General features: G+C 35.3%; 1 long non-coding RNA gene across 12 annotated transcripts in view; it reads left to right on the top strand.

The window, feature by feature from the left end:
* The first annotated feature begins 16,872 nt into the window (after window positions 1-16,872).
* The window catches only part of LOC141375626 (uncharacterized), a 460,251-nt gene continuing 450,244 nt past the window's right edge, over window positions 16,873-26,879 (top strand). For 11 of the 12 annotated variants that reach the window (XR_015497875.1, XR_015497874.1, XR_015497877.1 and 8 more), the window contains exons 1-2: window positions 16,873-17,229; window positions 17,336-17,456. This is a non-coding gene — a long non-coding RNA (uncharacterized LOC141375626). Of the gene's footprint in view, window positions 17,230-17,335; window positions 19,228-19,741; window positions 20,590-26,879 lie in introns of those variants that run through there. The other variant, XR_015497872.1, reaches the window with a different exon arrangement.

The following is a 26,879-nucleotide window of genomic DNA, read 5'->3' as shown; positions in this document are numbered from 1 at the left end:
TTTATAGGTATACAGCATATTTACTACATGTACCCTGTAAGTGCAAATGTTAGCTTTCAACCACACCTGGAGCAAATTAAAGGGGGCATCATGCTGTGGCACATCAGCGTTCTCATCAGCACCAAGGACAGCTCCATCACCAACCTGCACAGTGCAACAGAGCCTCTTGCTCAATTCAGAACCATGGACAGCTCAGCTGCTCTGCGCTCCAATTGCTACCATTGACATTTCAGCCTTCATCCTGATTTCAGCACCCTGGAGAGCTCTGCGTGAGGCACTCTTACGTGCTTATTGTATGACTCAAGCTATGATTTTTAGTGTGTGTGGGTCTTGTGTTTTCTTGCATAATGGAGATAGAAATGCCACACAGGGCGTCTTTACTTCTGAGAGTAATTATCCACCGGAATCAATCGAAATCTGCCTTGAATGTGACCTATACCAAACACCTTAATGCGTCTCAGAAGGAAGCTTTTAAAGGTGAAAAAACAGCATAAGCCACAAATATCATAAAAAGTTAAAAAAGGGGACTTAAAAATCGATTTTAAAACCTGAAGATTTCCTTTGAGTAACTTGATTAAACATGGGTAAGGGCTGAAAATGGGATTTCAGTTATGAATACTAATGCCATACAGACCCTTTAAATCTAGCACTAATGGTCAGTCTGGAATTGCAGACACTCCCTGTTGAATTAAACCACAGGAGGGACATTGAGAAGGAAATGAAAGTCACACTGTAAAGTGGCGAGACTCAAGCCTACCGTACCGCGACACATTTTCTTACAATTTTCTGAGGCTTGTTATACTGACTGAGGTATTTCTTTCTCTCTTTTGGTCAATCTGTATTAATTAAATTTAGGTGTAGAGCAACATTTGAATAATAATCTGGCTGAAAGAAAACTGGTATTACATGCTTGAGAAGACTGAGCTGTGATGAGAATGATGATTATTAGTTTGTGGCGCTTGCTAAGGCAATCATCTCTATTATTATTGCTCATACTTTGGGTTAAGGGATTTGAGCGTCACACCTGCACGCACATGAATGATACCTCAAATCATGTGCTGTATTTAGAAGAGGTGTGCTATTGTGTCTCTAAGCAAACAGTCTAACAAATTGTGGGTGTAAAAACATCACAGATTTAAATCGAAAGACTTGATCTGTATAAATAAATGACAACCTTTCTAGCAACACCTCACTTTACAATCATGCAAAATACCCCATAGGAGTGAGCATCTGTGCATATAACCAGTGCATATGTGAATAAGCCACATTTTGCAAGTTTCAATGTAAAGGAGGGGTTACACTTATTCCCATATTCTGATGGTAATTAAAGTGAAACTAACTTCTAACATTCCAACTTTTGGTTGGTAACTGATTGGATGTCTAACCTTTCTGATTTTAATTGCACTCCTCTAAGCAGTATTCCAATAGGTAACTCTGCAGTAAATAGGTACAAGGATGCTAATGATCACAACCCCTAATGTCACCTATTCCACCCATTCCCCCTACCTGAGGTAAGGTAGTAAGGTTTTACAGCTTTTACTAGCTGGTTGTCTTTACACTTAGCCCTCTAAACCACACTTCATTCTGGGTCACGGCACAAATGTAACATTCCACATTTACTTGCACTGCTCTGAGTGGGGATACAATCAGTATGAGAAACAAGAGCGCCAACCAGAAGCTTTAAGACTGCACCCTCTAGTTTTGCTCATTTTGCGCCTCATGAGACCAGCAAAGTGAGCAAGTAAGCAGATCTTACTAGTTGTACTGCAATACGTTCTCATATTTAAGGCTCAGTCCCATCTGGTGCAATGCATCAATGGATATCCTTTGTTTGTACTAGTACTGGGTGCACCAGCAAGGACACTAAAGGGTACCAACTCTATCGTTTCAAGGGCACCTATTCAGGCAAGTTTTACTACTTTAACTCAACTACCGAACCTCACTCCCACCCGGGTCACGGCACCAACGTAAACCCTCTGGTACTACTTGTACCACTATGATTTATATTCGAATGCTCTTGTTCAGCAAGAACTCAATCTACATGCCAACAGGGATGCTAATGCTCAACTCGTACTCCCATCTGGGTCACAGCACCACTGTAAACCTTAAGGCTGATATGATTGTAACCAGCAGGTCCAGAATATGTTTAAAACACTCTTCAACCCACCCATCCCTAAACAAAACATTTCCCACATAATTAGCAACAAAATTGTTTTGTGAACACAATAAGTTTCGTTGTACCTTACAATTAAACTTTTTTTCATAAGAGCCCCCCTGGTTCGAGCCTCAGCTGGGTCAGTTGGCATTTCTATGTGGAGTTTGCATGTTCTCCCTGCGTTCGCTTGGGTTTTCTTCCGAGTGCTCCCCCCACAAGTCCAAAGACATGCAGTACAGGTGAATTGGGTAGTCTAAATTGTCTGTAGCGTATGAGTGTGTATGGATATTTCCCAGAGATGGGTTGAAGCAGGAAGGGCGTCCGCTGCATAAACATATGCTGGATAAGTTGGTGGTTCATTCCACTCTGGCGACCCCGGATTAATAACGGGACTAAGCCGAAAAGAAAATGAATGAATGAATAAATACGAGGCCCCAATATAAAGTTTGGCTGAAAGTTGAAAGTTAAACTTTCTGAAGTACAGCGTCTACATTAAGATTGAGCTCTTCTGTGACAGAAGTCTTTAGCTCTTTGTCACAGGTTTATATGCGTTACTTGTACCTTGAGGTTCACAGGTAAAGGTCTGTAGAGGTGGTGTCAGCAGATATCACTGGCAGCATTAAGGAGCTGTCTGTTCTCAGCACTTAGAGAAGCAGAGGCAGGTATCATCCACCCAGGAGTCAGGAGACCCACTCTAAAGCACCCCACTGTCTTCCCCTGCCAGATCCACCAGCTGCCTGCCAAGCCAAACACCGGAGAAATATGAACCTGTCATACTATCAGAGGCCATGCGTATGTCTGCTCCCTTCTTGTCAGATAGGATAAGAGGGGAGAGAGAAGAGAGACAAAGAGATGAGACAAAATGAGGCTAAGGGAAATAAATACCGTTCACACCATAATATTTTTCCATTTACATCCCCTCATGTTGATTTTAGTGCTCAAAATTAGGAGTTTTAAGGACTGCTCATGCTTGTCAAGATAAAAAAATTATTAAGAATTAAGAAAAATTAAGAAAATTTTTTTTCTTAAAACTTCTCATCTTTGATAAAAAAAATTCACAGAAAAAAAAATCTTCCTGTTTTAAAGTTGCTTAAACTCAACTCTTACCTCATTTAGTATATGCAGGTCCACAAATATTCTTAAGCATTTCAAGCATGTCTGAAACTAATATAGAAGTCACATTATTAGAATGCTTCTGCATTTTATCTATCTTTTTCTACAAAACTGCATAACATTGGTAATACTAATTGATAAAATTATCCTTTGGCTTGACTGGGTTATGAAACAACAAATAATGTGTTCATCTAACTTTATGTTTCCATTCGCGGACTCAGACAACTACCTTCGAAAAATCAGCTTGTTGGAGTCATTGAAGCATATGAAAATCTTGACCCTTCAAGTTTGTGAAAGTAGCAAACAGATGGTTTCAAATCACATTTTTAAGAATGTTTTTGCGACTCTGAGATTTTTTTTAAGGGGTAGTCCACCCCGAAATAAAGCAACTGTATATGTATATGACCTACAGTATAGCATTTGCGAAATAGTCAATTAAACTTATCTTTATTTCTAAAGCGCTTTTACAAAGTAGATTGTGCCAAAGCAGCTTAACATAGAAGATCTAGTAAATTGAAACTGTGTTAGTCCAGCTTTCAGAGTTGAAGTTCAGTTTAGTTTAAATTTCACTGCTGAAATTCCAAACACTGAAGAGCAAATCCATAGATGCAGAGCTCCACAAGTCCCAAAATAATGCCCCAATACCGTGAGTTAAACACAATGCTCTGAACTGTTTTTCTAAAAATTTGAAATTTGGGTAGCTTGACTGGTAAGTATTGCATTATAGTAGCACAAAATTCCTGGGTTTGATCTTGAAGAACTTTTTTTACACTAGTAAAAGACAAGACTAGAGAAACAACACTTTAAATCAGGTTCCAAAGTCTTTACTAAACACATAAATGTAAATTTAGGAAGCGGAATTAGGAAAAACAGTCGGTAAAGGAACATCTAAATATATAGACACAAAGCTTCAATGATCCTGCATTTTGATTGGTAACAACACATATACATAATTTCATAACTACACACACAACACAGCATTGCAATTGTTTTTACACCAGCTAGAGGGCACTAAACTTTACAACCTAACTATGGGTTTTAATAAGCTGCTTGGAAATAGCCTGTTTTGGTATTTTATTGTGTACTTAATTATTGTATTATGTTTTTTTTTTCTTTAGGAGGAGAACACTCTAAAATGATTCCCTGTGGCTCCTGACGTTACACCAAGGTAAAGTATCATAATCCGACTGCACAAGCTACTAAACATTATTACCTTTAATCTAGACCAGCAGCAAACTCCCCTGAGCTTGTCACAACAGACTGTTTGTTTACAACTGTAAAAGATCATCATCTGTTTCTGTTTCTATTTCTGAGATGAGATTAATGTTGACTAATTTTAGACTAAAATTTAAATGCACTGAAAATCAATCAATCAATCAATATGTAAATAATCAACAACCAAACACTTCATTTGAAAGAACACACATTCAGCTGTAAGCATCTTTTGTATATGTGTGTGTACTTGTTTATGTAGTATACAAGGAAACACAATTTTATAACGAGATGGGTATGACTAGGTGTTACTTTATTAGGCTGTCCTCATAATTTAAAATGCTTAAAAAGTGTACTTAAGAAGGTATTTTCTATTGAATTAGGGGTAAGGCCGTATTACAAGCAGTTTAAAGCTGTTATATTTACAGTATAAAATACATAACGCAAATGCTTTATCCTCATAAACCACATATACTTGTATAGTGGCACACAAGTATGAATAAAACCTGCTTATTGACCAATGAGCATCAAGAACCAGAATAATTTGCAATAATGAGTGGTCTTCACAGTACAGAATTACTTAAATACTGCACATGTCCAGCCTTTGTGCTTTTTCTTTGTATTTTTATAATAGCTACACTCAAAAGTGACTTGTGCTGCTAGTTCAAATTACTTATTTAAAATGAGTTGAAACAACACAATTATCATGTTTTTGGGGAGTACTTAATAGTTTTATGTTCAGTCTACTTAAGTTTTTAAAACGATTAAGTTAATGTAACTGATTTGTATTGGGAGAACATGAAGGATAAATCGCATTATTCGCGTGTAAAAAGATGCGTGAACATTCATGTCATGGCCAGGTCTTCTGTCTGCCCGTTGACTCTAGCTAAAGTCCTTTTAAGGCAAGTCATTTTACTTAGCAGCCATCTTTAAAACGCCTCTCAGGCATTCTGTCTGAATGGGGAATCATCAAATTTCTCCAAAATTGCTTGCCAAGTTTACGATTCATATTAGGAATCACCAATTAAATTAAACAACAACTTTTCTTGTTGTTTCATTTCTAAACGTCCAAGTCACACAAAATCTGGGGAAACTCACCTCTGGTCCAAGCCCCTCCCCCAGAGTATCGTCAGTCTATAGCAATCAATGATTGGCTCCTATACTAGAAGGCAGGCTTTTTTCTTCATATAGCGATCGATGATTGGCTCCTGTACTAGTAGGCAGCGCTTTATTCACCATACTGACAGTTACACTTTTTGAAACCCCGTTTGAAAAAATATGAGTGACATGTCTTGGGTATTTTATGATCTTTGCTTTAGCTTCGTTTCTAAATGGCTAACATGGATTTTATTGAGAGAATGGCTGTGTTTATGTGCTTTAGAAAGACTGAAAAACAAAGTCGATTCGTTTGGAGCCATGCCTGAGTCCTCTAGATCCATTCTGAGGTGCACCCAGCTCTGTGAGCTCATAAACTTCTCCAGAAACTTAACCTGGATGATGGAAGCTTTCAGCGGTGCTTCTGACTGAGCGAAGCCCAGTTTGATCAACTTTTGTCTGGTGTCCGCAGGAGGATTTCCCCCTGGGATACCAAAAACAGGCGCTACATCATAATCACTCCCCTATAAGAGAAAGCTCTGGTAACGTGGTGCGAATATCCCCTGAAGTTCAGATTTTTCAACCGAGCGATTTGCGCAATTAAGTGTGTCAATTGCGCAAAAAGCACAACTTGTGCTGCTTCTCGTGAGTCCAATTCTCATGTTTTTTGGTAGAACTTAATTGTTTTATGTTTAATCCACTGAAATTTGTAAAAAAAAAAAATAAATAAATAAATAAATAAATAAAATAAAAAGAAATAAAACGATACGCCAGTTTAATCTATTTGTGTTGGGACAACATAAAGGAATTGTGTGGAACCCAGCATTTTTACAGTTTATGTGAGGATACTGTACAGTGATTGGATTTTTAATGAACATTGTTTCTGTGTTAAATAGATTGCTGTCCACGGGTTATAAACGCTTCAGCCGATAGAAACCTTTTTTAGGGAAACATGAAGTAAATGAGAAGTTACATAAGTGAATCTCATTAGACGTCTTTTTCATGCTGAAAAACATATTTTACAGATTCCTTTCTTTAAGTCTTGGCCCGTAGGTTAATGACTCTTGTTTGGCTGTAGGGTTATCACTTTATCTCGCTGCTGCTGACTGCATCTATATTGTTAAGCGCGAACAGGAGACGGAGCTGAAGACCTTAATTAACTCTGCTCTAATTGTAGTGATTATCAGGACCTCAGGAGAAATAGAGAAAAAAGGAGAGAAACAAAAGCTCTGCATTTTGGAAGTTTAACCTGATATGAAAAATCGCCATGTTGAGAAAATTGTGACAACTTTCATATTGGCAGAAACATGAAAGTTCTTTGAAGCAGATTTATAAAGCACATGTACAAATTGAGTGAGCTTATTAATAAACTTAAATATGAATAATTTCAGGAAACATTACATAATGAGCCATTTACCCAAACTGATTCAGTTTCATTACATTGTATTTCATGATTTGTGTCTTTTGTTGGACCAGTAGGATTTTGGCAATAACCAAAAATACAATGTATGTGTCAAAATGGTTGATTTTCCTTTTATAAACAAATTATAAGAATATTAAGATGATGTTCGATGAAAATATATATATTTTCCAGTTCCTACAGTTAATATACAATCACTGGCCACTTTATTAAGTACACCTTACTAGTACTGGGTTGGACCCCCTTTTGCCTTCAGACCTGCCTTAATCCTTTGTGGCATAAATTCAACAAGGTACTGGAAAGTTTCCTTACAGATTTTGGTCCATATTGAAATGAAAGCATCACACAGTTGCTGCAGATTTGTCAGCTGCAAATCCATGATCCAAATCTCCCGTTACACCACATCCCAAAGCTGCTCTATTGAATTGAGATCTGGTGATTGTGGAGGCCATTTGCTTTTATGGATCCATGCTTTCATGTTGTTGACACTAAATTTTGACCCTACCATCCAAATGTCGCAGCAGAAATCAAGACTCATCATACCAAGCACAGTTTTTTCCAATCTTTGTCCAATTTTGGTGAGCCTGTGCCTGTGTTGTAGCCTCAGTTTCAAGTTCTTAGCTGTAAAAAAATCTACTTTTGCTTAGTAGTATACATTGCTAAACACTTCATTTGAACTGTAAAGGAAATTATCTTAGAATTTATACATTTTTGAACCCTCAGATATAATATAATAATAATATTTGTCCAAATATTGTCTAATCCTAACAAAGAAATACATGGAAAAATAATGATTCAGCATTTAGAAAATGTTTAAATATAATTTTCAAAGATAACACTTTACTATATGACACATTTTGTGCTCCAAAATCACCTTTTCCCTAAGAAAATCCCTTAATTTTGGATAGAATGACATTCTGACCAACATTTTGCACGCATGACATTTCCTTCCAGGTCTACGCAGTTTGTTTGCGATATCCACTGGCAGAACATTGATTCTCTCTGACCTGATAGAGGCCCTCTCTTCTATTTTGTGTCTTTAATGATTCTCATATGTCTTTATCAGGTTGGCATTTCCCTGCGGGACATGTGTGATCCTCTGTCCACCCTGCGTGTGTGTGTGTTTCCTACTGAACCCTGTTGATCTTTAGCTCAGAGCGGCTTGAGCTGCAGTCTGATCAATTTAAAGCACGCTGAGCATATCAGAGGAGAGGCGATGAGGGAAATAAAGACACGAAAAAATGGTCAGATCAGGATACAAATAGTTTGAAAGAAAAAATTCTTTATGTAATTTCATGTAATCAAAAAATGCTGGGTGATTTCAACCTTAATTTGGGTAAAATGTTTATAAACCCAATTGCTGAGTTAAAATTTGAATTAAAGCAGTTTGCACCACGCTCTTCTGCTACTTCCTCCCATGTTTTGGTGCTTTGATGTTTTAAAAAGCTTAATTTGAGGAAATTGTCATCCAAACTCATGAAAGTGTTTTTCATATTTAATTTTATTTTAAATTTATTATTGGGAAAAGACACAAATGTTTCAGCTTAGATACTTTACAGTGTGTGAAGCAATTTAATCCCAACACCCACTTTTTAAAATCACTGTTCATATAGTCAATATTCAATTACTATTAATTCATTTTCAACTAAATACTATAGAAGATTTCCAAGTAATCTATATAACACAACATTGCAATGATTAGCAATCATAATTAGGTTACATTGCAATATTACCATAATCTAAGCAAGAATTATTTAGGATACATACATCATCTTTACATAAATCTACTTTTTAAAGAAATTTAAAACCAAGTTTTACCAATTGGTTCGTCGTCAGGTGGTTTTAAAATTAAAATGTACTCACTATATGCTCACCCTCAAGTGGTTCCAATCAATCAGTACTCTTTGGCTCAGTCCCTGCTTTATTAGGGGTAACCACAGAGGAAAGAACCACCAAGGAGCCACCATTTTCTCTGACAATTGCTTTACATAATGGATGCTTAGTCCAATAAAGGAGGCCTTCTCATTTATGGCTCCAAAAATCTGGAGTAGCCTTCCTGATAATGTCTGAGGCTCAGACACACTCTCTCAGTTTAAAACTAGATTAAAGACCTATCTTTTTAGTAAAGCATTCACAAAATACACCACTCCATGCAGGTGAGTGAGCTTGACAACCACCTGATGGACACACTACTTCTGTCTATAATGCACCAGACATTTTGTTAGAAATACTTATACATGTTTGTTTCTGTGTTTGGTTATATACAGTTGAAGTCAGAATTATTAGCCCCCCTGAATTATTAGCACCCCTGTTTATTTTTTTCCCCAGTTTCTGTTTAACAGAGAGAAGACTTTCTCAACACTTTACTAAACATGGTCATTTTAAAAACTCATTTCTAATAACTGATTTATTTTATCTTTGCCATGATGAAAGTAAATAATATTTGACTAGATATTTTTCAAGACACTTCTATTCAGCTTAAAGTGAAATTTAAAGGCTTAACTAGGTTAATTAGGTTAACTAAGCAGGTTAGAGTAATTAGGCAAGTTATTGCATTATGATAGTTTGTTCTGTAGACTATCGAAAACAAAATTAGTTTAAAGGGGCTAATAATTTTGTCCTTAAAATGGCTTTTAAAAAATTGAAAATTGCTTTTATTTTAGCCGAAATAAAACAAATAAGACTTTCTCCGGAAGAAAAGATATTATCAGACATACTGTGAAAATTTCCTTGCTCTGTTAAAGACCATTTGGGAAATATATAAAAAAAAAAATTCTAAAGGGGGCCAATAATTCTGACTTCAACTGTAACTGCTGTTTTCATTTATAGAACTTCATTATTGCAGTGATATTTATATCTCTTGTTTAAATACATTATGAACAGCAACTGATGCTAATTGTTTTCTTTGTTCTTTATTTTCACCTGGAGATTCTTATCCGGAAGCCTCTAGAGCAGTACTATTGATGTAATGCAAGACCTGTGAAGAGATGATGCCAACCATTGAGGACCTCAAGGACAACACAAACAGTAAAAAGAGATGATGCCAACCATACACTACCTGAGAAATATAAATACTGCAGAAGACTTATTAGAACCCACATGGACCCAAGATTCTCAATCAGTCAAGTCTGGTGAAAGAAAAATCTTGGTTTGGGGTTACATTCATTATGGGGGCATGTGAGAGATCTGCAGAGTTGATTTGTGCCACCCATTACATTACAAACCACATGGAGAGGGCAAATTCTGATGAAGATGAATCTAAAGAATTTTCATGAACTCTGGGAGTCCTGCAAGAACGCTTTTTTGCCATTCCAGATGACTTTATTATAAGTTATTTGAGTAGTAATAATAATAATAATAATAATTAATAATTCTTTACATTTATATAGCGCTTTTCTGGACACTCAAAACGCTTTACACAATGGGGGAATCTCCTCATCCACCACCAGAGTGATTCTAGAGATGTACTGTATGGATGCAGTCGTCCAAGCTAATGGGAGTCATACACAAGATTAATTATTTTTTCACTGCACCATGACTTTATATTTTATACTGTACATTATTTCTGTTAAGTGATAAAATTTTGGATGCATTTTTCCTTTAAACCCACATATTCTCACATTATAACAAAGCAATTCATTTGGAAAGTTATAATTTCGACATTAAATACTGTAGCACCTACAACTAATCTTATGTGTTAGGCTTGATATATCAGTGAGCGATATATAGAGCGAGCTGCGATATTCAACAAAGATGTGAATTTATTCATCGAGAATTAACTTTTGAAGAGGCGTTTTGACCTGAATTTGAAGATTGAAGTTGAGGTTTACTCTTGAGAGCGAAGTAATTCTGTTTGGTGTTTTTAATGGTGCTGAAACGACACATTCAGCTTTAAGTGATCTATTCTAAATGCACATCCCTGTTATCAATCAGTTTGACTGTGAGGATCCATTCTCTCTCTCACTCTCTCTCTCAGTAACACACACCCACGCTTTATTTAGAGCAGGACTGAGCATCCACTTGACCAGACTTAAACTCAGGAGATCTGCATTAATCTTCTCCCTCGTAATTTTTAATAACCACTGCGATTACATTCTCTCTCTGCACATTAATGATCTAATATTTCTAAATGTTATGCTGCGAAATGTAAACTCTAGCTGGAAGACATGTTTTTATTGCTCTTCCTTTTACTGTTGCTTCTGTTTCTGTGGTCATTATTACCCTTTGTTTGCTTATATAGAGAAAAGTGAGCCATTCTGCTGTCTGAAAATGGGAACGCTTTTTTTTTCAGCTAAAGAATTTCATTAAATCACCAGCAGATGTAATGCCACAAATTACAAGCTTGTCAGGTTGGAACATGTTTTTCCACATGTCAAAAAGCAAATCCAAAGCGCTGAAAGGGAAGGGAGATGTGACACCATCATATAAAGCTCTGCTGGAGTGATAAAGGGTGAAGTAAACTGGTGAATGTGTGTGTCTGCATTAGTTGAAATGTCCACAGGGTCATGCGAGATACATGTAGCACAGCAGCAGGCAGACAGTTGTTTGCTTTTAGGCTTGCGTTACATCAAACGCCGCTTTGAAGTGTCAGACTTTAACCAGTGGCACCCTTCTGCCCTTAAACGTTCAGACAGCGGCTCTTTACAGTCTCTTCCTCCTCCCTTTCGCTCTCGCACTATCTTCTGTTATGCCTTTCATAATTTCGTGTCACTCACATAAATGGACCATCGCTCTTTACAGATATTTTATGTATGAGTAAACTGATAACATCACTGGATGGTGCATTTTATGGCCTTAAGTCTGTCAGGCAGAACTGTTTACATTTATACATGTTCAAAAAGCTTTTATTCAAAGTCACTAAGAACTATCCGTCTATGGAGTAAAGCTAAGGACAGTACTGCAAATAGTTTCCGTCCATCCATCTATCGTTCTATCCTTTTATCATCCAGTTGTTCTTAATCGTTCAATCTACCATTCTATCTATTGCTCTATCTATTATACTATCTATCTATCTATCTATCTATCTATCTATCTATCTATCTATCTATCTATCTATCTATCTATCTATCTATCTATCTATCTATCTATCTATCTATCTATCTATCTATCTATCTATCATCTATCTGTCTGTCCGTCCGTCCGTCCATCCGTTCTCCCGCCCGCCCTTCCGTCCATCCATTTATTATTCTATTCTTTTATCCTTCTGTTGGTCTATTGTGCTATCAGTCAGTTGTTCGTATATTCATCCATCCATCAAAGCCAAGATTTATGTAGATTTGTCTAAATTATACAATTTGCTACCCAGCATGATAAAGTTAATACTTTTTGATTACTTTTGAATTTAATTTATAGATCAACAATATGCATGATAGTGCATAAGTATTAAGAAAAAAGATAATTAGTAATCTGACTGATTTAAAGCATAATATATTCTAATTACAAGAACTTAAATCTAAATATTTCCTGTAATGTTACCACCCAACACTATAGAATGGGAACAATTATAGTGAATACAAGTCATACATTTCTAGAACTTATTCTCCATTCTTTTTTACAGAGCTGACCGCTACAGCATATAGAATGAAAATATTTCCTCTGTTTTGCCCTGAAGCAATCAAATCACCCAGCTTTAGAAAGACACGAAGGTGAGTAACTGATGACAGTGTGTTGGTTTTGTCTCAAAGCAAGTCTAAACCTTTTAACCCCTTTCAGGCTGAATAGGAACTGCCTGTGCTGGAAATGTAGTGATGTGGCCCTCACTATCATCGTCCTCACACCCCACATTTTCAGAAGTGGACAGAATGGACTACAGACAAATGGACTAGCTGTGCCCTCCATTTTTGTGGATAACTACAATGACACTCTTTTTGAATGGACTATTTATTCCACCAGACCATTCAGAAACAACTGTTGTCCCTTTTGAATTTGCGAGGTCTTTTCAGTACAGCCAAAGAGCATTTCCTATAGACATTGAATACGATTTAGACAACTAATATTGTTAAAATATTATATCAAGGATAGTTTTTAATAGTGCACATATTTACAGTTTTTCTCAGTCACTTTGGTGCATTTCTCACAACACTATTTATATTTGCACAACAGTTAATGCATTTCTTAAAACAATTAGTACAAACTGCAAAACCTAGCTGATAACCTGCAATTGCGCGTCACATGCTCAAAATGGATAGTTCATTCCTCAAAAGCAAGTATTGATGTCAATGAAAGTGTCAGTGTCATCAAAATAAAAAGTCCTGACACCATTGTTTATGAACAAGATAGTCAAATGGCTTTGTCATGTTTTCATTATGACAGTTTACTCTGCACATTTTTTCAATGCAAAAAAAGTCAGAGTTTGGTGACACTTCCTGAAAATGCTCAAGACAGCACTGTGTACTATTTCCACAGTCATTTGAAAACTACAGTAAAGTTAGACATCACTGCATTTAGTGAGGTATCAGAGTACAAGACACTGAATATATGTTTCACATTTTTACTGCATTTTCTCTTTACAATTCTAATTTATTCACAGCATTGTGCAAAAGAATAAATACACTCTTATTTACAACAAACATAAACTTCCTTTGGGTAGAGCTGTGCACAACTGTAAACAATATTGTAGTACATATCGGAACTGAACCTACAACACACACAGGTCTGTAAATTATTCATGAAATTGTTCAATTTAGGAGACATTTTCAGTAAAATAAAGATTTACATTTTTTTAATAAAATTTGTTAAACAGATTTTGACAACTAGTTCAACATTTTTGACTGTAATGACTCAAGTAATGAAATAAATTAGTTTTATATGGAATGACTATTCAGCATTCACAAGTTTAGTTAATTTTGACTGACCTGACAGAAGCAGATGATAATGTTATAAATAGCAGAGAGTTGTATGAAAGCAATTGATGCATATCCAAAAGCATTTGCAATTTGTTGGAAGGAATGAGAAACTGCTACTAGGATGTGCACAAATGACTAACTGTTTTGAGAAATGCATTACCTTTTGTGCAAATGTAAATAGTGTTGTGAGAAATGCACCAAAGCGACTGAGACTGGCTTTCACCTTTCTTTAAGAGCACCTATGATAAAAATCATCTTTTGTAAGCTGTTTGGAAAGAAGTGTATAGTGTGTCCAGAGTCATATTGGTATGATATAAAGACAATAAGCCTCTTATTTAAATTTGCTGAAATTAAAAGAGGATCCATATCCCTCCCAATTTTAGGCTGACCGTAATGTGATGATTTTACTGACAGCCGCATATTAACATGTCTCTGTAGTAATAATCATATCAACAGGTTTTGCACAAAACAACTGGGATTAAAAGATCTGTTCAGCTTAATGTGAACATCAATCATCATCAAATCAAGAATGAGTTTTACAAGTTTAACATTTTTAAAACAGTGCATGTTTGTAATAAATTACAGCAATTTTACCATCTTTTCTACCACAGCCGCATGTCAGTACAATTATGAAAGAAGATACTTCAATCCCAGTTTGTGGACATTAAATCAGGTTTATTTTGTACATGTGCGCGATATCTGCTTCCTTCATGTCTGTCACTTGGCTGTATATCTGAGGCAGAGATACATTGTGTTCAGAGCAGAAAATTCCAATATTCTGAAATGTTTAATAAATAATCTGATGGGTGTTTTGAGCTTAAACTTTACAGACACATTCTGGAGACTTCTCGTAAATCTTGAACAAGGGGTAAAATATGTACCTTTAAAGAAAATAACTATGTGAATCATCTCTATGGACCGAAACAGAATTTTCAGGATGTTGTATTAAATTACTTTCCAGTGGTCTTTGTAAAAAAAACCTATTTATATTGTTACTTTGCTGTTGAGTTGTTATTGGCTCTGGAAGATAATAAGATAAATAAGATAATGCAGACACATCTTTATACACTGTCCTTGTGTATTAAAGTTACACAGCTTTAAACAACTTTTAAACAACATCTTTTATCAAAACAATGTTGCATTTAAAGAAAATGCAAAATTATGCAAAACATGCAAAAATGTTTGTTAATAGAAAGGTAAAACAGTTTATTTTGATAGTCCATTCGATTATTACTAGACTGTCTGCCTAATATCTAATACCTGCTTAAATTGAAAAACTAAATACTTTTCAAAACTCTCATTGTGCTGCACTTTTCACATCAATAACATTAACCAGGTGTTAAAAAAAAAAAAAAAACTTAAATCAGTCTTTCACAGCACTGTGATGCAATTTGGCCCACTCTTCTCTGCAGAACCACTTTAGTTCAGCCATATCTGAGGGTTTTTAGGATGCTGACACAGCATTTTAATTGAGTTCAAGGATTTAAAGACAACTTCAAAACTTTGCCATTCAGAGATGGACTTGCTCTTATGCATTATGTATACGCAGTTTTTATTTACTTTAAAACCCCAAGATTGAGAACATCTGTCAGTTCTCATGTCACTGTTTAATTCTCTTCATGGAAAGCAGCTCTCAACCCACCCAGATTTCTAATCTACTCCAGTAAATATATACTTACATAGCTTATTTCGCTTAGCATTCAGGGGTGGCCAACTGCAGACTCATGATATACACAGCCTCATTAATTACTCTAACCAACTGGGTAATTACCACAGCCATAAAGCCATCAGTCATTCCAAAACTGGTCTTATAGGCAGAGAACTACACATTTAGACAGACATAGGCCTGTGTATATGCAGACTGAAATTTTCATTTCATATATTATTTTAGTGTCCAAAATAAGGTTAATTTCTGACAACTTTACACATATAGTAAAGATGGTTATATTGGGTGGGAAGTTTCACTCATAATTAAATGTATAACTAACAATTAAAAATCAAACCATATTCTGATCATGAAAAGAACCTGCCTGGAACCAATCGGAAAAGTTTGGCCTACTAATATTGCTGACAAGTCCTTCTTTGAAAATATTTGGATGTGAAATTGCTGTGGGAAAAAAAGCACTATAAAGATGCTGGTAATTTATGAATCTGTTTACTGACAGAACTGCTTCAGGAGGGAGAGCGCTTAAGTCTAAACACGGAGCACATTTGTTACAAATTAGCAGAAAATATCTAATATGCATCATCAGCAGAGTTGTCCCCTCCTTTAGGCCAAAAACTTGCTCACTTAACTTACTCTGGAGCATCATTTATTATAAATCCACTACATGTTGCCTTATTAAACACAGAGTATGGATTACTGCATATTCCAATAACCGTTTAGACTAATATATGGATGAATTATAACAGAAAAAAGCCTTATTAATCATAGTACATATTTCCCCACCATTCTCATTTCTTGTTTCACATGTCAGTCAGTCATTTTTCCTGTTTATTTTCTCCAGACAAATGATGAAAGAGTAACATTTATGCAAGCAGTAAAAATGATCGTTTGCCATATGTCTTTTATATGTTTTTGTTTATATAATTTCTCTATATTGTCCAGTCTAATATGTTCTTCGAGAGTGAAAGAAAATCTTACCATTTACAGCAAAATTGTTTTATTTTTTAATAAATATCATAAAGTTATATATATATATATATATATATATATATATATATATATATATATATATATATATATATATATATATATATATATATATATATATATATATATATATATTTTTTTTTTTTTTTTTTTTTACTTTAGACTACTTTCAGAAACTTTATGATATAGTCTAGTAGTCAAATTTTACATAAAATATATTCACTAAGTGAAAGATACGTCAAAATGAAATTTTTTCACCAGAACTGGTATCGTTTACAATGAATCGAGTCTTTAAAAGATCCGGTTCAAACGTTAGTGTCACTTGATCTGCGCCATTTGCGGGTAGCCAATTTATTGATTCACTGACAAGATCCGACTCGATCCGAATCGGTTATGCAAAATGTTTGATTCGCTCAAAAGATTCAGTGCAAAGGATTAATTTGTGGCGGACTTAGACAATTCAAAAATACGTTTTATTGGTGTTGTTTTACAGCACACGATCTCAAATTCAATGTATACGGTAACATTACGTCAGGTCTTTCTTTTTATATAACGTTAGCTTGATGGACGCATCGCGTGAGCAAATCCGCACGCGCGAGAAATAGGTTACCAAGACACAAACCTAATTGCCAGGAAATCTTTTCCTTCACATCAAACTTACTTTGGGCTTTTAGTCATTAGTGCCAGTGCTCGAAGATTCAACACATTTCTTTCCCTTCTGGATATGTCCCTCCAGGTATGTTACTCTCACTATTCTAGTTTGAGCGAGCTTTTGAACCCAAACATGCTGCCCAATTTAGATTTGTGAGCCGGAGGACTCTGACCTTGTGTTTCTAAATCAGGATTGCAAAAAAACTGCAGTGCACCGAGGCCCAACACAGCCATGGAAACACTTCACAAAACACCTGTCAGACCTGCTCCTGTTCAAACACCTGCTTCAGGAATCACAGCCTACCATCAGCGGTAAGGCCTCTGACTTTATTCTTTATGACACTGCTTTATCATGTATGGAGAACGTTGCAATAAGAGTTGCAATCATAAAAAGAAGGTTGGATAATAGAGAAACACTGCTGCAGGAAACAAATAAGAGAAAACAATGTGTGTTTATGCATGTATGAGCTGGAATACATATCAAGCATAAACAATGGGAACATTGCTATCTCACTGTTCATGTGTGTCTAAACCTAAAATGAGAATATGGCATCTATTAAACAGTTAATCTAAAAATCTAAATTGCTGTTTGTTTGCACACCTTCAGGCTATAATAAATGTAGGCAAATAAAACAAATCTTCAACAGAAAGTGAATGACTGCTGCCTCTTTGAGACTCAAAAAACAAACCAAAAAGAAAACAGAGGGAAAACAAACTTATACCCCAACTGTTTATAACGGTACACCATGGTCTTTCGAAGCAAAACAATTGGCCTGTGTAAGAATGGTGTTGTAAATAATGTTCAGTTTCTCTGTTTCGCTTCGTAAGACCCCAGTGTATTGTTAGAAAGCTGTTAGAGATTCAGTATTCCTGTAATATTATTTACAGTACCTGTAATCCACACCCTCTGCAAATGTTTCTGAGTGCCTTCACAAGGATATTCCATGTTTGTTGTAATAATAAATAACAACATGTTTCTTTTGTAATATTAATGCATAGATTTAAGTAAGTTGTAGTGCTTCAACTGGGGAATTTCAATAGATCTGCTGTTAAGTTGGGCAAAATTGTTTTACCAGCTAACTGATTTGCATCTCACAATGCTAGTTATCTGTATAGTCAAGTAGGCTTGAATGATTTTTAGTACAAATCTACTGTTTAAAAGCTTCTACCTGACTGGCCTTCTACAAATCTTGATTAAGAACGAAGAGGTCAGAGGTCAGCTCCCTACGTAGATATGGCATTTTGAAGTTAAATGACAGGTAAATATTTAATGCAACATTTCATGGTTCCTGGATGTGCCCTGGGGGATCTTGTCTGCTGTATTATTTAAATTGTTAGGCCTTTTATCAAGAGAAATATCAAATATTCATCTATGCTTGAGACCACACCACCCCAGAGTTTCTGATCAGAGCTGCAGCACCACATAGATTCTGACAGCTTCTAGAACACCAATGTGTACTAAAAGATACGACCGTCACTGGGTTATTGATGTTTAACAGGGAGGAGAGTATAGCATACCTTTGGGAATTGGGAAAGGCCCATCTAAAGGCTGTGTTCTCTTTTGCTGAATGGATAAATATGTTACCAGCAGACCTTATGTATTACACTTCTTCAGAGTCTCTTTTTTTAGACGTACAGTATGATATGAGGACACATGGGTTATTTATGTGAGAATATCTGAACATAAGTTGATTCTGTTTTGAGTTCTGTGTTTTTGGAGTGATGTAGTCTGGTTTATGATCAGATCTGTTGTGGTATTTGAAAGGGTCAAGGTTAAACCCTTGGTGCGATCTAGGAACTGTCACAACCTCAGAGTGCTCCAGTTATCACTGTAAGAAGTATAAGGCTGGTTTCACACCATAAGTGTGAGCAGCACATGTTTTTTTCAGCATGCATGTTTCCATTGAGTGCATGCATTCACACTGGGAGCAGTAGTGTATGAGTGCCAAGCAGGAGCATTGCTTGAAGAGCACTGCAGTGTATTTGGGTATTTTATTTTAAAATCTGTTTTTGTCACATTTTGTCACACTCAGTTAAAGTGTAAGCACTCTTTTTAATGTATAAACACCATTTTACACAAAAAGTACTAATAATGTACAGTGCTCAGCATATACGAGTCCACCCCATTTTAAAAATAAATACTTTTTCATTTCTCATTGAATATGGGTAATATATATTGGTGCATTTGAACAAAACAGATTTATTAACAGATATTTATTAAAATAATATTTTAGTCACAGAATTTCTATAGAAATTAAAAGATTATACATTTAAATTCATGCAAAATATTGCAAAAAAACCCCCTACATTTCACCAAAATTTGATATATTTTTGCAATTCTTGATGTTTTTTCTTTCTATTTTTGAATTTAAAAATAAAAATTCTATAACATAAATTTGGACTATTATTATTATTTTTTTTTTAATTTTTATTATTTTTTTACTATTATTGTAAATTATTTTGTTAGATTAGCTCCAGATTTTACTTCAGTACTGACTAAATTAATGTATATGCACAAATATAATATTGTAAAGCATCGTATAGGAAATATTAATTTAAATGAGAGATTTGTGGGGGGTGTCCTCATATATGCTGAGCCCTGTACATAATAAGCATGTCTGGTGTTTTTTTTTTTAACAAGAATTGTAGTACGTCAGAAACATTATTTTAGTAAATGAAAACTAATACTAAAACCATTGGTCAAAAACATTTCCTTAACAATAGTCACTGAAAAAAATAATTGAAATAAAATAATGATTATTTTCAGAAATGATTGGCACTCAATCTGTGGTGGAAAATCGGACCTAAGACTGTTTAGAGAAGTATCTGTTGATGGCACTTTTACAGACAAACACATTTCCTTGGTTTGCCAAAATAAATAAACTAGGCATGCATGCTTCACTACATACATGATGTTTAATATGAAAAAGTTTGTATTAATTCTTCATAATTTGATTTTTTTTTCATTTTAGTTGCATTTGTGTTTTTTTTTTGGATTCAGCGTCTGTCTGTTTAAAAAATTATCTTAAATAAATTACTAAGGGGTTTTAAATTTTGCTCTGTTCAACACTCAATGTATTCGGATAACTCTGCTAAACTCTGCTAAACTTAATTATTTAAACTACTGTAACCCACCAGCCTTACTGCAGTCTAACTGGTGATTCTTTGTATGGGAGTTGGTTGCTCTAAAAAGGAGGCTAAAGCCCATGGCCTCTATAGCGTCTGTTGCTAGAGCACCTTTTGAGGTCAGAGGAGTGAGGTTTACCTGCATAGCATTTCACTATCTGGTCTCCGTTACACTAGATACATAAAAAAATAATAATACAAATGTGTTCACAAAATAAAACAAACTAAAACAAAATCATTAATTCAACAAATGTACAGCAAATGTAAAAATGGTATCAAAATAAAAACTGATTTTAATATGCCATACTTGGTCAGAAGTAAAAATGAAGAATTTAAAAAAAATAATTTAATATTAGATTTTATGTATACGTTTATTTATATTTTATATAACTATGTTTTAGTTTATTATGTAATACAGGCTCTAGCACTGCAAAATCAAACCAGAGTTTACATCAATCATGTGAATTATTCAATAACTCAAGGGTGATTGTTGAGCTCCAGAAGCACAACATGCTTCATGTTCCTACAAATAAATACATATCACATTATATCTTCTATATCTGAAGCCGCTGCTGTACAGTCCACATGAGTCTGCAGCTGCACTGTATTATGCTGATGTAAATCTGATGTGAAGCTCACGCTTGTGGTGTAAAACAGACATAATGCTTTAGCAAAAGCACAAACGAAATGACCTGGAGTGGTTTTGCTTAAGTGTTTGTGTCACCAAGTGTCTGGACTGATACTGATTACAGTTTATATGACAAAAAAAACTTAAAATTATGTCTATGACTGTAATCTAATACCTAATTGCTTTGTACTGTACTGATATTAGAAAATAATATATATGCAAATATAAACTATAATGTATAATGCAATATTCAAAGGGAGATCAAGAACAGCCGCTTTTATAAAACTTATATTTTTAGATTATATGTATAATTGTAATTATTGTAATTTTTAAAATTCTACTTTTTGTATTAATATTATCTGTCATGCACCTAGGGTCTGAGAGTAACGCAATTTCAATTCTCTGTATGTCCTGTAGAAGTGGTTGAATTGACGATAAAGCTGACTTTGAAATCATATTACATAATCCAGATTACATATTAGTTATAGCAGCACTGTTTATTACAGTGTGTGTTCATAAATCATAATAATTGTTTCTGGTTAAGGATTGGGTCAGATAGACTTGGTTGTCCAGTACTGAGAGATGCAGATGCCGTGCTGTATGCTTAACACCCCTCTTTCCACACAGCTGGGTTCAGAAATCTCTCCCCTGGGGACTATGGACAGAGGAAAGTGTTTAGAAACAAATTCCTGAGAGATCACACACACACACACACACACACACACACACACACACACACACACGCACTCCTGCAGGGAGCCGATACACGCTGTCCAGAAGCTGAACAAGAATAGGCCACAGGGATGTGTTTCTTGCTCATGGGGATTGGGACAGGCTTTAGGTTTGCTCTAATGCTGACTTCTGAGCTAAGGCAGGTCACAGATGTCATTTATACTGTGGATGTTTTTGCCATTCCTATTTAGGCTCCATAGTGTAAATTAGAGGTGACTTGTTGCAAAGTGCTTTTGCAGTGTTGATATTACAGTATAGTTAGGCCCGCACGGAATCTGCACATGCAGAAATCAGCAGATTTTTAGCCCATAATGGAGTCTATTCATTTACTTATGTAAATTTTAATGTATTAATTTTTTTAATACTAATACTATTTGCTAATATGAAAGTGTTCATTTGATTTATTTACAATACTGTTTGTAAAGTCATTTTTTCTGTCTTTTTATAAAATATATTATATGAGGTGCTAGCTTTGTTTACCAAATAAATGTATCTAATTAGATTTGCATTGTAAACATTAAACAAAAGTTAAAAATGTATCATTTTTTAAATTTCTTATTTTTTTGTTATGATACTCCCAAAATCATACTACATTAATCTGCATATTTTTATTTTTTATTTATTTATTTTTTTACAAAAAACAGAAATAACAATAAATGTCCAGAGATTCTGTCTGGCCTTAAGTATAGTTTTTGGTTGTTTGGGCATCTGCAGTTGATATCAGTGGTGGAAAAGTATTAACACACAGCTTCACTATGGTCTGAAGATTAAATGAATGTGTTTGTTACTTTGTTTGCTTGTGTGTGATTTCTTTTTGTGAAATTTTTTATTCAACTTTATCTGTCAGTAAAAGATTGCGTGAAGTTATTTGTTCATAATAAGATTCATATTTATTAGTGTGACATTTTGCGATGGTGTGACTGACACATCTGTGCATCCACCACATTATATAATACAACTGCTTGTCATTGATGCAATAAGAGATGACAATATAATATAAACAATTAAATTGTTAAAGTTTTGGCAGGTTATCATGTTGCGTGCAACAACACAATAATAAAATATGATCGTTTTAAGGGTGTTACAAGAATGCACTCAGAAAGTGAAAACATATTGTAATTTTTGATGTTTGACTTCTGTCAGCTGTTTTATTGAGCTACAAATCATGCAAACTGAGCAATTTCAAGCTGCTACAGATGACATGCACCCTTTATTTTGTCTTTTTTCCTTGAGCATAGCTCTCTGTTGCACCCCAAAATGAAGAACATGTCCGTGTTGGAATAGATTCGTATTGATTGCAATAAGCCTGGCAAATGACTCCTGAAGTATTTTTAGACGCCGACCATATGACTGAGAAGGAAGCAGCGGCTGATTTCCATGAATGAAGAATGAGTGGCTTTTTAAAGCCTTAAGATGGATGTGTGCTTCAGGGTGGGATGGTAATTACTTCTGCAAAGGGTCCGGACTGAAGGGCTCAGTGATTGAATTGTTTGCTGACGGAACAGCCCTTTGCCATCTTTAACTTAAAGAGCAAAATGCCATAAATCATGCTCGCACATCTCAGCCGCCTCCCACCACACTCCTAATTTTTTCCACCTCCCTTTTATTTCCCTTCAAAATTTTGCACCGCTTGATTATCATGCATCGTGAAGGAGATCAGAGAAATGCTAACCTTCGCTGATGCTTAGCTAAAGAATAATGGCAGTCCACCTTTGTGTTCCTGCCAATGCGGAGCTGTCATCAAATAAAATTCAACTAATCATGCTGTGACTAAATTGATAACGTAAATCATGAGCTTAACTTATACATGTGGGCTGTGAGTGATGGACCCTCAGGCCGCAAGTGGAAGCGTTAAGAAGTGTAAGGCCGTCTAATCCATTACAGTAGTTCCTAATTTAAGTGGCAAGGCTTTGAATAAATGTACTATGAGTGTTTCATATTTTATTCATCTTTCTCACAGATGCTACAACAAAAGCGAGAGTAGATTGTGGTGTAGTTGGAGTGGGTTGTCAAATGGGAGCACTTAGGGTCAGGACAGCAGTGGATGCGAAGAGACCTCTTGATGGAATTCCTCACACCATCAAAGTATATAAAAGTTTAGTTTAAGATTTACGGAGCACCGTTATCGTGAAACACTTCAAAATAAAACAGAAAAATATATTGGCTCTGGATACTTAAAGGCCCATGAAATTAAAATAAAGTTTTTTAGATGTTAGTAGGGGTATTGTTAGTTTTAAGGGTATCTATAAGCTGATGTGCTCCAAAACAAAATTTGCGTTTAGATAATATAAAACTTATATAAAACTACAAAGTTGTTAAAAGAAAACAACTAGAATATAAATAAATTAAACAGAATTAAAAATTTTTTATTGCGTTTACTTTGCATGTTAATAAAAGTGCATCTATTTTACCCCTTTTACAAGCTAAGGTCGACCTTTGGTGTTTTCAGAATATGTCTGCAAAGCTTCAACTCAAAATACCCATCAGATTATTTATTATTGCCTCTTGATTATGCCCATTTTTGGTGTCTGAGTATACTGTAGGTGTTTTTGTAGCCTGTGGCTTTAAATGAAAACAAGCTGCTTCTCTCCGCCCACTGTTTCTGCGTGTGCATCTGCTTCTCATGCGTCACATAAACAGCACAATGACAGAGACGGACTCAGATGAAGCTGAAATACAGCTCATTTAACACAGCTTGGTTTAATTTATAAGTTTAAAGAAGTTCTGTTTTAGCTTTATTCAAATACGTTTTTTGTATTTGTGGTGGAGTTTATTCAAGCCTTTCTGAAATGATGTTTACATATTAATTTTACTCTCTATTACAAACATGCTCTGTTTTAAAAAAATTTTAAACATATGAAATCACAGTTGTAACAAATATTTTAATCCCAGTTTATATGCAAAAACAAAAAAAAAATGTTTTGTGGACGTGTATGCATGTTACTATGGAGACATGGGACCTGTCAGTCAATTTGGTGGGGGTTGGGGGGGTGTGGAACCACACTCCTACGTCATGTTGTGGTGGGCCTCAAAATCACTGGGATTTGGGTCCTATTTCAACCTCAGGAAATAAAAAAAGAGACTTTTTGTGTTAATTTCACTCCAATATGACTATGGACACACTATACATAAAGACAGTTCTGTCCAAACAGCTTACAAAAGTTGATTTTCATCATATGTGCCCTTTAATAAAATGTCCATGCCATGGATATAATAATGTCTTTCCACTTTTTTCACTTTTTTTGACTGCACAATGCAGGATATGTGTATGCAATTTTTTCTTTCATATTTTTTTAACATAAAGTCTTGTTTTTATTATTGTTTTCATTGTTTTGTGCATATTATGGACGAGGATGTAATGGTTTATTTGTTTTTCCATTTTTATCTTATTTACATTTGAGATTTTCTTTACTTATTTTGGATCCCATTGGTTTTCATTTCAAAGGCTGCACCTTCTAGAGGTTGCATTTATTGGCCTCATATGTCATTGAAGGTGTCTAATTTAATAACAGTAATCATTATAAAATGAACTATTATTCCTGAGTCTTAAATTACTGTAATTTCTTTATTATTTTGGAGTCAAATGGTTACCTCTCTGAAATCAGTGGAATCAGTCGCTTGGAATAGCAACCTCTTTAAAAAAAATACTGCAATTGTACATTATTTTGTATTCCCTATAAGAAAGTAAGAATTTCAGGATTGGGATGACATGAAGGTGTGAGGATGAGAGAATTTTAAACTGTCCAATCAGCATCTATAATCAACGAGCCTACTTTTGAACCTACAGTAAATGTCGCCTGACTGACAGTAATTGGAGAGAAAAATGGCATACAAAGCAAATTAAATACATCTTGGTTCCATTTTTGTGCCTATAAAAAACTAGAATGCAAATTTATGTATTATCAATACTGGTGACTTCAAACCAAGACGTACAATTGGTACTCAATGCAAATCCATACTGGCAGTGTTGCAGCTAGCGTGTGAATGCTGCTTTTAGCTCGCTCGCATGTCACAGGCCTCTCTCCTATTTCTGCATAACTACAGTGACTAAAATAAACTCCAGTTCCCTCTGGCATGAACTGGGACAGAGCCAGCCTCTTCCTTTCTCCCTGCACTGAACATTCATCTACACAGCCATGTCAGGCACTAGCTAACTAGCGCTCGCATCAGCCATACAGGCTTCAGTTAGGTTGCCCACTGTCTGGCCTCTCAAGGCGATTAAAAGTTTACAAGGGAATACAACTGAATTATTTAACCCTTGTTTGTCAGTAAAAGATGGAAACAGATGCTTACATTTTAAGTTAAAAGCTGTTCAGTTTAAAGCTTAAGCATCGTTTAGTGGTCAGTAAATAAAACAAAAAAGGACTGAAGGGTGTTGGGCGGAGTAGGTGTATATAACTTTAGTTTCTGGTAGTTACTAAGAAGAACCATTTTTTATTTCCTTCAATTTAACTTAAATCCAAGATAACTAAAGCTAAAATAAAAATCCTAAAAACTACACGCACACATTTTGAAATTTAATTCAAATAGAAATGACGCCCAACAAACATGACTAGAATGTAAAAACAATATTTAAAAAAGTAAAAAAAAAAAACAAGTAAAACTTAATATAAACTACAACGATCAGTTATACTGGAATAATAGAATAAAAATAAACTGATATTGCTTAATTATTTTTTAAAATTAAATTCCATTACTCTTTTATGACATGTCTTTTATTGATAATCTAGTGCAATTCTATATGATTATCCCTCATTTCTGCTACAATTTCATGGTTATACAGTAGTATACAGTAGTAGCATTGTTACTAGTAAATTCATGCCTACCCAGATAGCAAAATACACTCGGGCCAGTTCCGGCTAGATTGTCGCCTGCCGGAGACTTACCCCTCGGCCCAACTTCGGCTGCCGGACTCGGGCCGGATGACTGTGGACTCACTGCCCGATTCCGGCCCGAATCAAGCGGGCCAGATGCGGCGGCCGTAAGCGAGCCGACGCTGCGCATCCGCGCCGGAATCGGCGCGAGGGTAATGTGCGCTGCGGCCCGGAGCTGGCGCGACTCCGTATTTATACACCTTATAAAACCTTTTGGTATTACATTGGTACTTGATATATGGTATTAGTTTATTTATATAACAGCAAACACAGGCTATAATGTAAACACAAAGTGTAAGCACTGCGTTTAACCTTTGAATAAAGTGCAAACTGCATACATATTCTGTAACGAAAATAATCAGACAAATGACAAAA

The sequence above is a fragment of the Danio rerio genome, chromosome 8 (genome assembly GCF_052040795.2).
Source record: "Danio rerio strain M-AB ecotype USA chromosome 8, GRCz13ab, whole genome shotgun sequence".
Classification (NCBI taxonomy): domain Eukaryota; kingdom Metazoa; phylum Chordata; class Actinopteri; order Cypriniformes; family Danionidae; genus Danio; species Danio rerio.
The sequence above is the reverse complement of the archived record's forward strand: the minus strand, read 5'-3'. Positions and strand labels throughout refer to the sequence as shown.